Here is a 10,780-nt window from a genome sequence, read left to right as displayed (position 1 = left end):
ATTTGTGGTTTTCGGTATATCATCCTACCTATTCGTAAAGCGTTGTCCACGGTCAACGGCAGTTGACATTAATTTTTAATTAGAAAGGTGAGTAAATTATTCATACATTCAACAGTACCTAATTAATTTCGATAAAAACAATAATAACTGTGTTACAGAGCAAAATGTCTCATTTTATGTAAATATTTTTAGTAACTTTTACGATGTAAGTAATTTTTTTGAACAGTCAGTAATCGTCAAATCAAATATTTAAAATAACTTATGTTTTTTAGTTTTAGTTACACATTTTTAATTATTTAATATAACTTATAAACAATATTTCTCAAGTGTTTACTCGTGAACGTCGATTTTAATGATAATTTCCTGTCTGAACCTAATTTGTTTCCGAAATAGTAAAGGACGAAGAAATACATATTTATGAAAGTTAGAGAAAGATGTTTCTTGCAGTTTTCGAAAGAAGAGGGTGTAAATATTAGATATTTGATGCTTCGGTAACAAAACAACGAGGTGTGCAGAGACAAATTTTTTTTTAGTTTCATATTATATTCCTGTATATACAGTACGAAAAGATTTTGATCCATCTGAATCCAGAAAGAGACATCATGTACAATAGAGACAGTAGGTCTCTCAGTATGGAGAAGATTTCTACTGTCTCTGTCATGCATGATGTCTCTCTCTAAATTCAGACGGGTCAAACGCTTTTTCTACTGCATGTATGTGCCATATTTTGATTTGAAGGGGGACCTACAGGGTAATTTTTTAATCATATAAATAATTTGTGCTATTTTTTATGGTTTTTTTCCATATACTACTTAATTAAAAATATAAATTCATAACAAGATTATGATTTTTAATTTTGTCACAAAATTATGAACATTCAAAATAATTTTTTATGAAATTTGGTAATGGTGGTGGTAACAAAAATATGAACAATTACTAAACGCTGTGTAAAATATACAGATAATTTAATAAATAAAACTTACCCTATTTTATAAGTAGTACATGAGCACTGAGCTTTTCTAAGCTCAAGAAACATACCTAAAAACTATTTCTTGTGCAATCTTCAGTAATTTTGAGTTATAAAAATAATCTGGGAACTGACACAACGATCATCTAGTCCATAATCAAACTAATAATGGAAAAAAGTTGATGTTATAAATATGATTGAGCACAAATATTAAAATTGAAATTTCATTTACATAAAATATAATTAATATGACTATAACTAAGGTATCGAATTAATTATCATTGATTCCATTTTTGACTAATGTTTGACATTTTTAATCATTAGTTTTTTCAGTTAAGTCCTGAGTGATCAAAATTGGTTAAGAAATACTACATTCATAGTCTACTTAGTTAATGTTAAGTAACTGTGGGAAACAATTTTTAATTTAACTATTTATAATACCAGCAATATGTTATATATACTTAGACGAGGACACATAAACAATTATTATAAACGTACGTTACAGAATAAGGTTATTTTAGTAGGAACTGATTGATGAGGTCATTAAATTTCGCCAGTTTTGTTTTGCGACTTGAACATTCACAAGTGTATAAATATTATGTACGAAAACTATTATAAAAATATATTTACAATCAATTTATGGAAATAAAACATTATTAGGATCACAAACAATGTTGCACAATTCCTTGTTTTAAGGAAATTCCATTTCAACCGTTTATTAATAATGCAAATGTTTATTTTGAATTTGGTCAACAGGAAAATTTAAAACACCTTTGTGGAGAAAACTGCATTTTATTACATTTCACACGGTCATTCAGTTTGACGTACGCAAACTTGAATGTAAACAGGATATAAAAAATGTGGAATAATTTAATAGGTTTACGATAAACAAAAAAACCGATTTGGCCGAAATTTTCCAGCATATTTCTAACATCATCAGACGGGTTCGATTCGTCCGGATCAAAGATCACAATACAACAGTCGACGTTCATATTTATAATCATTGATTTTTTGAATTACTGAAAAAGTTTCAGTCAAGACAGACATGTCCTGCAGCAATTATTTAAATAATTGAGCCTAATGAATTCTAGCGAAAACGTGCACACTTTTGTCACCATTAGGTCTCATGCATAAATATTCATTAAACCTTTTTTCATACAAATCTGTAATGATTTTGTTTGTCGTGGAAGACGAACGTAAATATACTTATTAAAGACGTCACGAGTTTTTTCGTTTTTTGCACGTGTGTTACCAATTTTTATTTATGCACGTAATTAATTTTGCATTAGCCTTTTTTGATACATTTACAAATCGATGTGATGTTGGTAATTAGTTCATAATTAACGATTACATCGACACTTATTTTTAAAATCAGGGTGCACATTAATAAAACAAAATGTTCATAAAAAATAATAACTAGTAATTTCTCGCTGTGTGTCATGAAATTACATGTAACAGTTTAAATATAATTAAACATCCATAATGATTTACCGTTTATCTAAGTTAAGTATCAATTAATTTAATAATAAAAAAATACTTTACATTTAAAACGAATCAGTTCGATTAATAGGACACCTTTGAACGGAAGAATATGATAGATGAATCATTAAAGGTCGCCTTTGAGATATTTTGAGAAGTTTTGCAAGAATAATACCATAAACTGAATCCAACGACTTCGGCCTCAGTTTGAAGAGTGTTAACACGAAACTGCCGAAGGACACTCTTCGGATTTCGCAACTGACAGGAAAAAGAAGCAGTACGCAAGGTCGCAGGACGCAATAAAATATAATATATCACTATATATTCTAACACTATTTACTCGCTTCGATAAAAACACCGATTGAATTGAGTAATTGTTATTATTTAAAAGAAATAAAAACGTATATGATTGTAAATGTGCAAATTGTTTGTGGGTGGCCGATTTTTGTATTCGGTGTGGTACTGTAAATACGTTTGGAACATTAGTGCTTTATTAGATACACTGGATACATTGCGGCAATGTAAATAAACTAGTTCGCGTTTGTGTAATTGCATTGTCGAGTCACATCTGATGAATCAGTATTGTTGTTGGGATTAATTCTTTACTTTTTCCTTGACTGTTTTGTATGCGATCGATGTGCCGATGTTGAATTGACAGAAATCGTAAATTGTAGATGCAATGAGAAAATTAATTTAGTAATTTTATAATGCTTTGAGTAGTTGGTATGTTATGGGTGACGATTTGAGTAACGTAACGTAATAAAATTTATTTGATCAAACATGCAAATTGTGTGATTGAACAGACAATCGTGGAAATTAACAATTGTAAATATAATGTTTTATTCTATTTATTACCTTATTTCATATTGTTGCTTTTGTTAATTCTTCCGTTAATTTTTATAATATTTTGATTTTTCCTATTTTTTAAATGGTTGAAATATGAATTTAAATGTGTTACATACATACATCATTAACACATTTAGGAAAAATATTTTTATAATTTCTTAACTGCTTAAAATTAAATTTTATTAGTTTTTTTAGTACCTAATGATTATCCTGTTATTATTAATGATTATTTTATTGTTACTTATTTTAAATAATTTTATATAAAAGAATATTTATTTCATAATATTGTTTCTATTGTTTCTGACATATTTTCTAATTTAGTATATTGAATTATAAATTTTACCATGAAATAAAATGTTATTTAGGATAAATGAAAATATTTTCATATTATATTTTCTTAAATTTAAAAGACAATATATATAATATTATGATTCTTTAATTTTTGCCATTAAATTACTCTTTGTTTTTTCAATTCAGTATTTTATATTAAAATATGAATTTAACATTTAAAACACATATTACAGCATAATTACAATGTATGGATGTTTGAGTAAAACGAAAATAATTTTATTATATACTGTGTTAATTAATTCTAAAAATTAAGTTACTTTGTTTTTATGTTTTATAAGTTATGTTAATTTTATTGTTATTTATTACGTTGTTTATTTTAAATCAACTTATTCAAAATTTAAAATATTATTTCATAATATTGTGTTACTCTTATTTTTGACTTTAAATTATATTTAATTTATACTTCTTTATATCTATTTTTTTATTTTTTAATAGATAAGTATTTTGAATTCAAATACAAGATTTTAAATTTAAAACATAATAATATAACATACATTTACACAAATAATTGTTATTTAAAAAACATCAAAAATATTTTAAAAATAAATTTAAAAAATAATTTATATCAGTTTTTTTATACCACATTTTATCTAGTTAATATTAATGTTAATTTTATTGTTAAGTTACCCATTTCAAATAATTTTATGCAAAATTTAAAAGATTTTTTCAGTATATTTGTATTTCTCTTAATTTTGGCATTAAATTAAACTTTATACTTCTCCACACCTGAATTTTATTTAAAAAAATTTATAGTTCAGTAATTTGACTTAAGATGTTAGTTTTTGAATTTAAAACAATAATAGTACATACATATTTAGGGAAAATCAAAAATATTTTCTTAATAAATTTTAAAAAACAATTTATTATTATTTTTTTTAATGGCATATGATTTTCCAGTTAATATTAATGTTAAGATGCTTATTTTAAATGATTTCATATTATATTTAAAATATTATTTCATAATATTGTGTTTTTCTTATTTTTGACATTAAATTACTTTTTGTTTAAACTTATACACGTCAACATTTTTCTTACTTTTTAATAGATCAGTATTTTGAATTGAAATATAAGTTTTTAAATTTAAAACATTTTTTCAGTATATGTATTTCGTCATTAAATTATACTTTTATATTTTTACACATCTGAATTTTATAAAAAAAATATAGAGCATTACTTTGAATTAAGATATTTGTTTTTAAATAAACACACCTACATATATAAATATTATTTTGAAAAAATCAAAAATATTTTCTTCATTAGTATTAAAAAATAATTTATATTTTATGTAATATTTATGAAATTAAATTACTTTTTGTTTTGTTTTGTTCATAAAAAATACATTTTTTATATTATTTTATATTTTTAAATTTAATATATTATTTAAGAATAACGAAATTACTTTTATATATTTTTTTATTTTATAATAATTGAAAATAATTGAAAATAAATGTTTAAAACCATCAAGTTATTATTAATACTACTTTTATTGTAAATTTATAGATAATTTAAAATATTATTTTGTATTTTTGTTCTCTTTTATATTTAAAAAAGTGTTATATTTTTAACGTCATTGAATGAAGTATATAATTTAATTTATATATCAATTAATATATTGAAAATTAACATTATAATATAATTAAAAATGTATTTGTAAAATTTTAATTTACCTCTATATTTTAATGCTCTTTAAATTAATATATTAGTAAGACCTTACAGTGGAAATTTTTCAGATGTATTAGAATAATTTACCACAAGGAGAATGATTAAATTATTCACTATATTTTATTATATTGAATCTGGTGTGTGATTAATATATAACAATAGAAAAAGGCAAAAAGCATAAGTAGTTTATGTATGTCCACTTTACGAACTCAACTAAAACAATGTAAACAATTGAATTATTGAATTAGGTAACTTATGGAATTTTAATGAAAAGAGTTAATAAAAATTGCAAAAAAATTATATGTATGTAAATTTTGCACATTTTTACGCAAATGATTAGCATTAACATTGTATCTTGTGTTCACGTGAATTCGAAATATCTTGGCAATGATTTAAATGGTCTAAAAATATACCAATACATAATATTTTCTTCACAATTATTAATAAATATTAATTAGGACTTTGTTTTGTTACTTGTCAACTAGCTATAAATTATGAAACTATATGAAAAAAATAAGTTAAATATTTTACGTTTGAAAATATTTTCGTATTTGTTTAGTGTTTGGCTATAGTTTTTTATTATTTTAACTACCTCGTTAATTGCTCTTCTGTTTGAAAACTGTTATTGGCGATAAAGTTTAATATTTTCCACTACTGCTCTTAATTATCGATCGTTACCTACCTTTTAAAGGTATTAATTGCCCCGTTATGTACAAATGTTAAATTACCTTGCGATTAGGGTATTCGACGTCCCCGTTTATCCGGTAGAAAATTTCGATTGTTGGTGGCGTCTCGTTTGGAAAATTTTGAAACGGTTAATTACGTCAAATTTTGGTATTCAAAATATTCCTTTGATAATTAAAAATCGATCAAAAGAATAAATCTGACAATTAAAATTTTTAATTGCTGTTGGGAAAATCTGTAAATGACCCAAATGCACAATCAGAATTTGGTTTTTGATTTTATATTTGTTTGAATAAATTATTTGTAGACAGAAAAACACTTGAAATTGCAACAACATTTGTCTGCAAAAACATGATGATTTGCTTGATTTAGCAAAAAGCAAAACGGATCTGTTGGACAACTCATTGTTTAGACAAGTGCAAATTAACTAATTAAAATTTTGTAAAATAACGAATTCAGAGAACAAAATGTGTGTTTATATTTGATTAAGTATTGAGATTATAGAATTCGGTTTGTACCAGGTAAAAAATGGTCAAAAATTGTGCGATTTACCCGATCATAAACCATAAGATCAGTTTATTATTTTTAGAATTTTAATTGATAGAGTCATAAATTCTTGGAATTATTGCAATTATAAAGAGTGTTATATCTTTTTGTGGCTTTTTTGATGGTTCTTTTTTTAATTGTTTTTATTTACATGTGAAATTTATTATATCTTCAGTTATTCCAAATTAACAACCATAATTGTTCTTCAAATTAAATTACCAGCTGAAATTTTCGGAAAATATTATGAATTAAAATATATTGTTAAATTTTTATTTATTTTTATTCAAAATATTTACATGATTTATTATATAATATGAAAAACTTAATTATTATGAGTAATTTATTGGTTAAATTTAAAATATTTTAATATTTTTAAAATTTTAGATAATTTTAATTTTTACTAAAATTAAATTGGTCAAATTAAATATAAACTATTAATTAATAAATATAATATATTAATAATAATTTTATTTAATTATAATAATAAAATCAATATCATTTATTTATTCATTAAAATAATTTAATATTTTCAATATTTTAGAAAATTTTAATGTTTACTATAATTAAATTGTAATTAAGTATTTTAATATTGAAAATTTATAGATAATTTTAATTTTTTAAAATATCTCATCACCAAAATTAAAATGGTCAAAATATTTTTAATATTCATATATAATTTGATTTTTTTTAAATAATTTGAAAAAATTAAAAGATTTCAATATTTGAAATAACTTGAAAAATTATCATTAAATTTTTAATTATTTTACATAATTTTAATATTTACTAAAATTAACATAGCTCAACGAATATTTAAAAAGTTACAATTAATTTGATTTTTTAAATATCAAATGATTTTAATCAGAATTATGAAAATATTTCAATATTTAAATAATATTAATAATATTTTAATCATTTTTAAAAAAAATATCTCTCATAAAATTTATTTATTTATAAAAATAAAGTATTTTAATATTTAAAAAATATTTCTAATTTTTACAAAAATTAAAATGGTTTAACTAAATATTTCAATAAATAAAAAATATACACAATTTGAATTTTCATAAAAAAATAGACAAAAAAAATTAAAATGACTTGAAAAAATCAATTATTTAAATATATAATTTAAATTTTTAAAAAATAAAATAGTTTTTTAATGTAGAATTTTATTTATTTAATTTTTTTTTAATATATAATTTTCATTTATATTTTAATAGTTAAAATTAAAATTTTAAATTATGAAATTTTTATAATTTTAAAAGCATATTTTAGTTGTTTCAATTTTTTAATGTATAATATAAAATTTTACCACAAAAATTTGCTTAGTTTGATTATTTTAGATTTAGAAATTTGTTTATTTTTATTTCAGATAAACATATTTTTACTCAAATTTTCAAAACATTATTTAATATTTTTTAAATATATAATTTTCAATTATATATTTATTAAATATATTAAAATTTTTTAGCGAGTTTTAAATTACATAATTTATTTTTTTTTTTTTTCAAATTTTAATATTTAACATATTTTAACTTCAAATTTATTACAAACTATTTTTTTTTACATACATTTTATAAATTTATATTTTTTGTATTACAAATTTTATTTTAATTTATTATTCCTATGCCCTAGAAATTTGTTTTGAAGTTTAAAGGTAAAATATTATATTTTAAAAAATCTGATCTTTTAGGATATTTAAGAAATAAATTAAATTATTATTTATTAAATTATTTTTTGATATATCAAATAAAATCTACAAATTTACATAACAACTGTAAAAGATTAAATTATTATTATTTCTAATGTTTAAGTTTTCCAAAAGGTTACAAAAATGCTTGTGATAAATAATGTACATCATCCCATTCTCATGATTTATTCAAATATTAACTTGCAATCTTTTATTCATTTCTAGATGTAATGTTGTGTTCAAAATTTGTTTTTAAACCCGTCGTTACAGTGTTTCCCAAATTGTCAAAATGTGCCAGTTTCTCGAAAACCATTATCCTATGGACAATCTCAGTTCAAGATCTGAAGTTTGCCAAAAATAGGCGAAGTTCCAAGGACGCTTAAAAAAATATCAATTTCGGTTAATAACCTGCGGAAATAGCGACTCGTCCCACGTGGCACACGGAAGCAAACCGGAAATTATTCGCAACTAATTAAAACTAAGCACCCACTTATATCTGCAGCTTTTAAATATCAAACTAATAAAAATAAATATGGACAAGGATATTCTCTTAATGTTATGTTAAATCTAAATAATCCAACAGGACTTTAACCTCTAGGCAACAGGTTTGTATAGATTACCCATTAAAATTCCTTCGTCTAAAATTTTTAAAATCAAATTTTTCGTGCACACGCTCGTTCGACATTGGCGGCGGGCACATGTCTGAATATTCAGCTTAATTAGTCGGTTTTGCGTACGAATTGATCGCAGTAAACAAATCACTTCTCCGTCATAAATAACTTTGAGGGATCGATTTTTTCAGACCGTGGTCAATGTCGTATCAGTGGAAATGTCCCTGCCCATTTTTATCTGACGCCATTGTTTACAAATTTTCTTTGGATTCCCTTCTTGATGACCTCCCCGTTATTTTTGGCGTCTTAATAATTACTACAAAAAATTCCGTTGCGTTTTTCTATCGATATTTACCGTAAACAATATTTGATTGACTGGAACGTTTAAACACTTTTAGTGTAACCTTCCAACATCTGAACGAAAAAATAGTACACGATATGTGTATCGGACACATTAAAATTTTAATGAATATTAAATCATTTGCAGTAAAAATTTTGCATTGCAAATTCCTAAACTCGTATCATTTACATACTGTTTCCCACAAACTTTTTTCGCAGTGATTTGTTCCACACTTACTGATATTTGATTTTTTTTTAATTTATTTAATATGCACATGTCGTAAGTGTATATCAAACTTTCAAAATAACTCTTGTGGCGATTTCTTTTTGGATTGCAATGAAGAATCACAGACTCAAGGTAAATAAATGATATGTCACTCAAAACAAGTTTTGTACTTTTTGCAATAAGTGTTTCAAGTGGTTATTTTGGTATTGGTGAGTAATTTTTTACGATATTATTTGTGACCTGAGGAATTTGCTCAATTAAACCCATGTATGTTCCATTAATCATGAATGACTTTATTATATTATTTTAACCGTGCTTGAAAATTGTGTCGTAGGTTAACCTTTCAAGTTTCTACCAAAAAAAAAAAACCAAACGACGGAAGAGATAAATAATAAAAATAATTGTGGTTGATTTATTCAAAGAAATCCTTGAAGATCGCATCGTAATTTGCCTGAATTTGACACCCACCTATAAAATTCTTATTTTATCAGTGTTTGTAACAAAAACAAAAATATTACACCTCCGATTTTCGGATGCAAATAAATAAAAATCTTTGAATCAGTCATTGTAATTATTCAACTTTTTCTATTAAAATCAGGACTCAGTCAATTGTAAAAGTGATTAATTGACATTATCAGACCTAAAAAATATTCAATAAAATAATTGAACATTACAGGATACATTGTTAATCATTTTTTGAATTTGCACTTTTGACAGCCCACCCAAATATTGGTTCTGGACCAAAAAGCCACAAACAAAAATGTCACAACAAAAACAAGTACTAAACACATACTATTGAATTTGTTCTGATCATTGTAATTATTCAACATTTGTAATTACATTTGAATGCAGTGATTTGAATAATAATTGATGGATATATTAAGCACCGACCCTAAAATTCTCAATACTCTAATCAAACATTGTCAAATATTCTAGAATTGAGTTGTTAATCATTTTTTGAATTTGCACATTTGACAGCCCCCTCTAAAAATTGATATTATCAAGTATTAATTACACATTGATAAATTTTTGTGTGCGATTAAAAAAATAAGATTTTATTATAGTCATTTTAGTTGTTTAACTTTCGTAATTATATTTGGATGCAGTTATTATTAGATTGATTGATAATACATTGAGCTCTGTCAGACCAAAAAAAAAATACTCAACACCATATTCAAATATTGTCAAACGTTTTAAAATTAAATTGTTAATCATTTTTTGAACTTGCATATTTGAAAAATCACAAATAAAATATCAAATATTAATTATACATTAATAAATTTTTGTGTTATTAAAAAAGTAAGATATTTTTTTATATTCATATTATTCAATGTTTGTAATTATATTTGGATTGCCACAACGATTGATAATACAATGGGCACTGT

Source organism: Aethina tumida, chromosome 5, assembly GCF_024364675.1.
Source record: "Aethina tumida isolate Nest 87 chromosome 5, icAetTumi1.1, whole genome shotgun sequence".
Classification (NCBI taxonomy): domain Eukaryota; kingdom Metazoa; phylum Arthropoda; class Insecta; order Coleoptera; family Nitidulidae; genus Aethina; species Aethina tumida.
The sequence above is the reverse complement of the archived record's forward strand: the minus strand, read 5'-3'. Positions refer to the sequence as shown.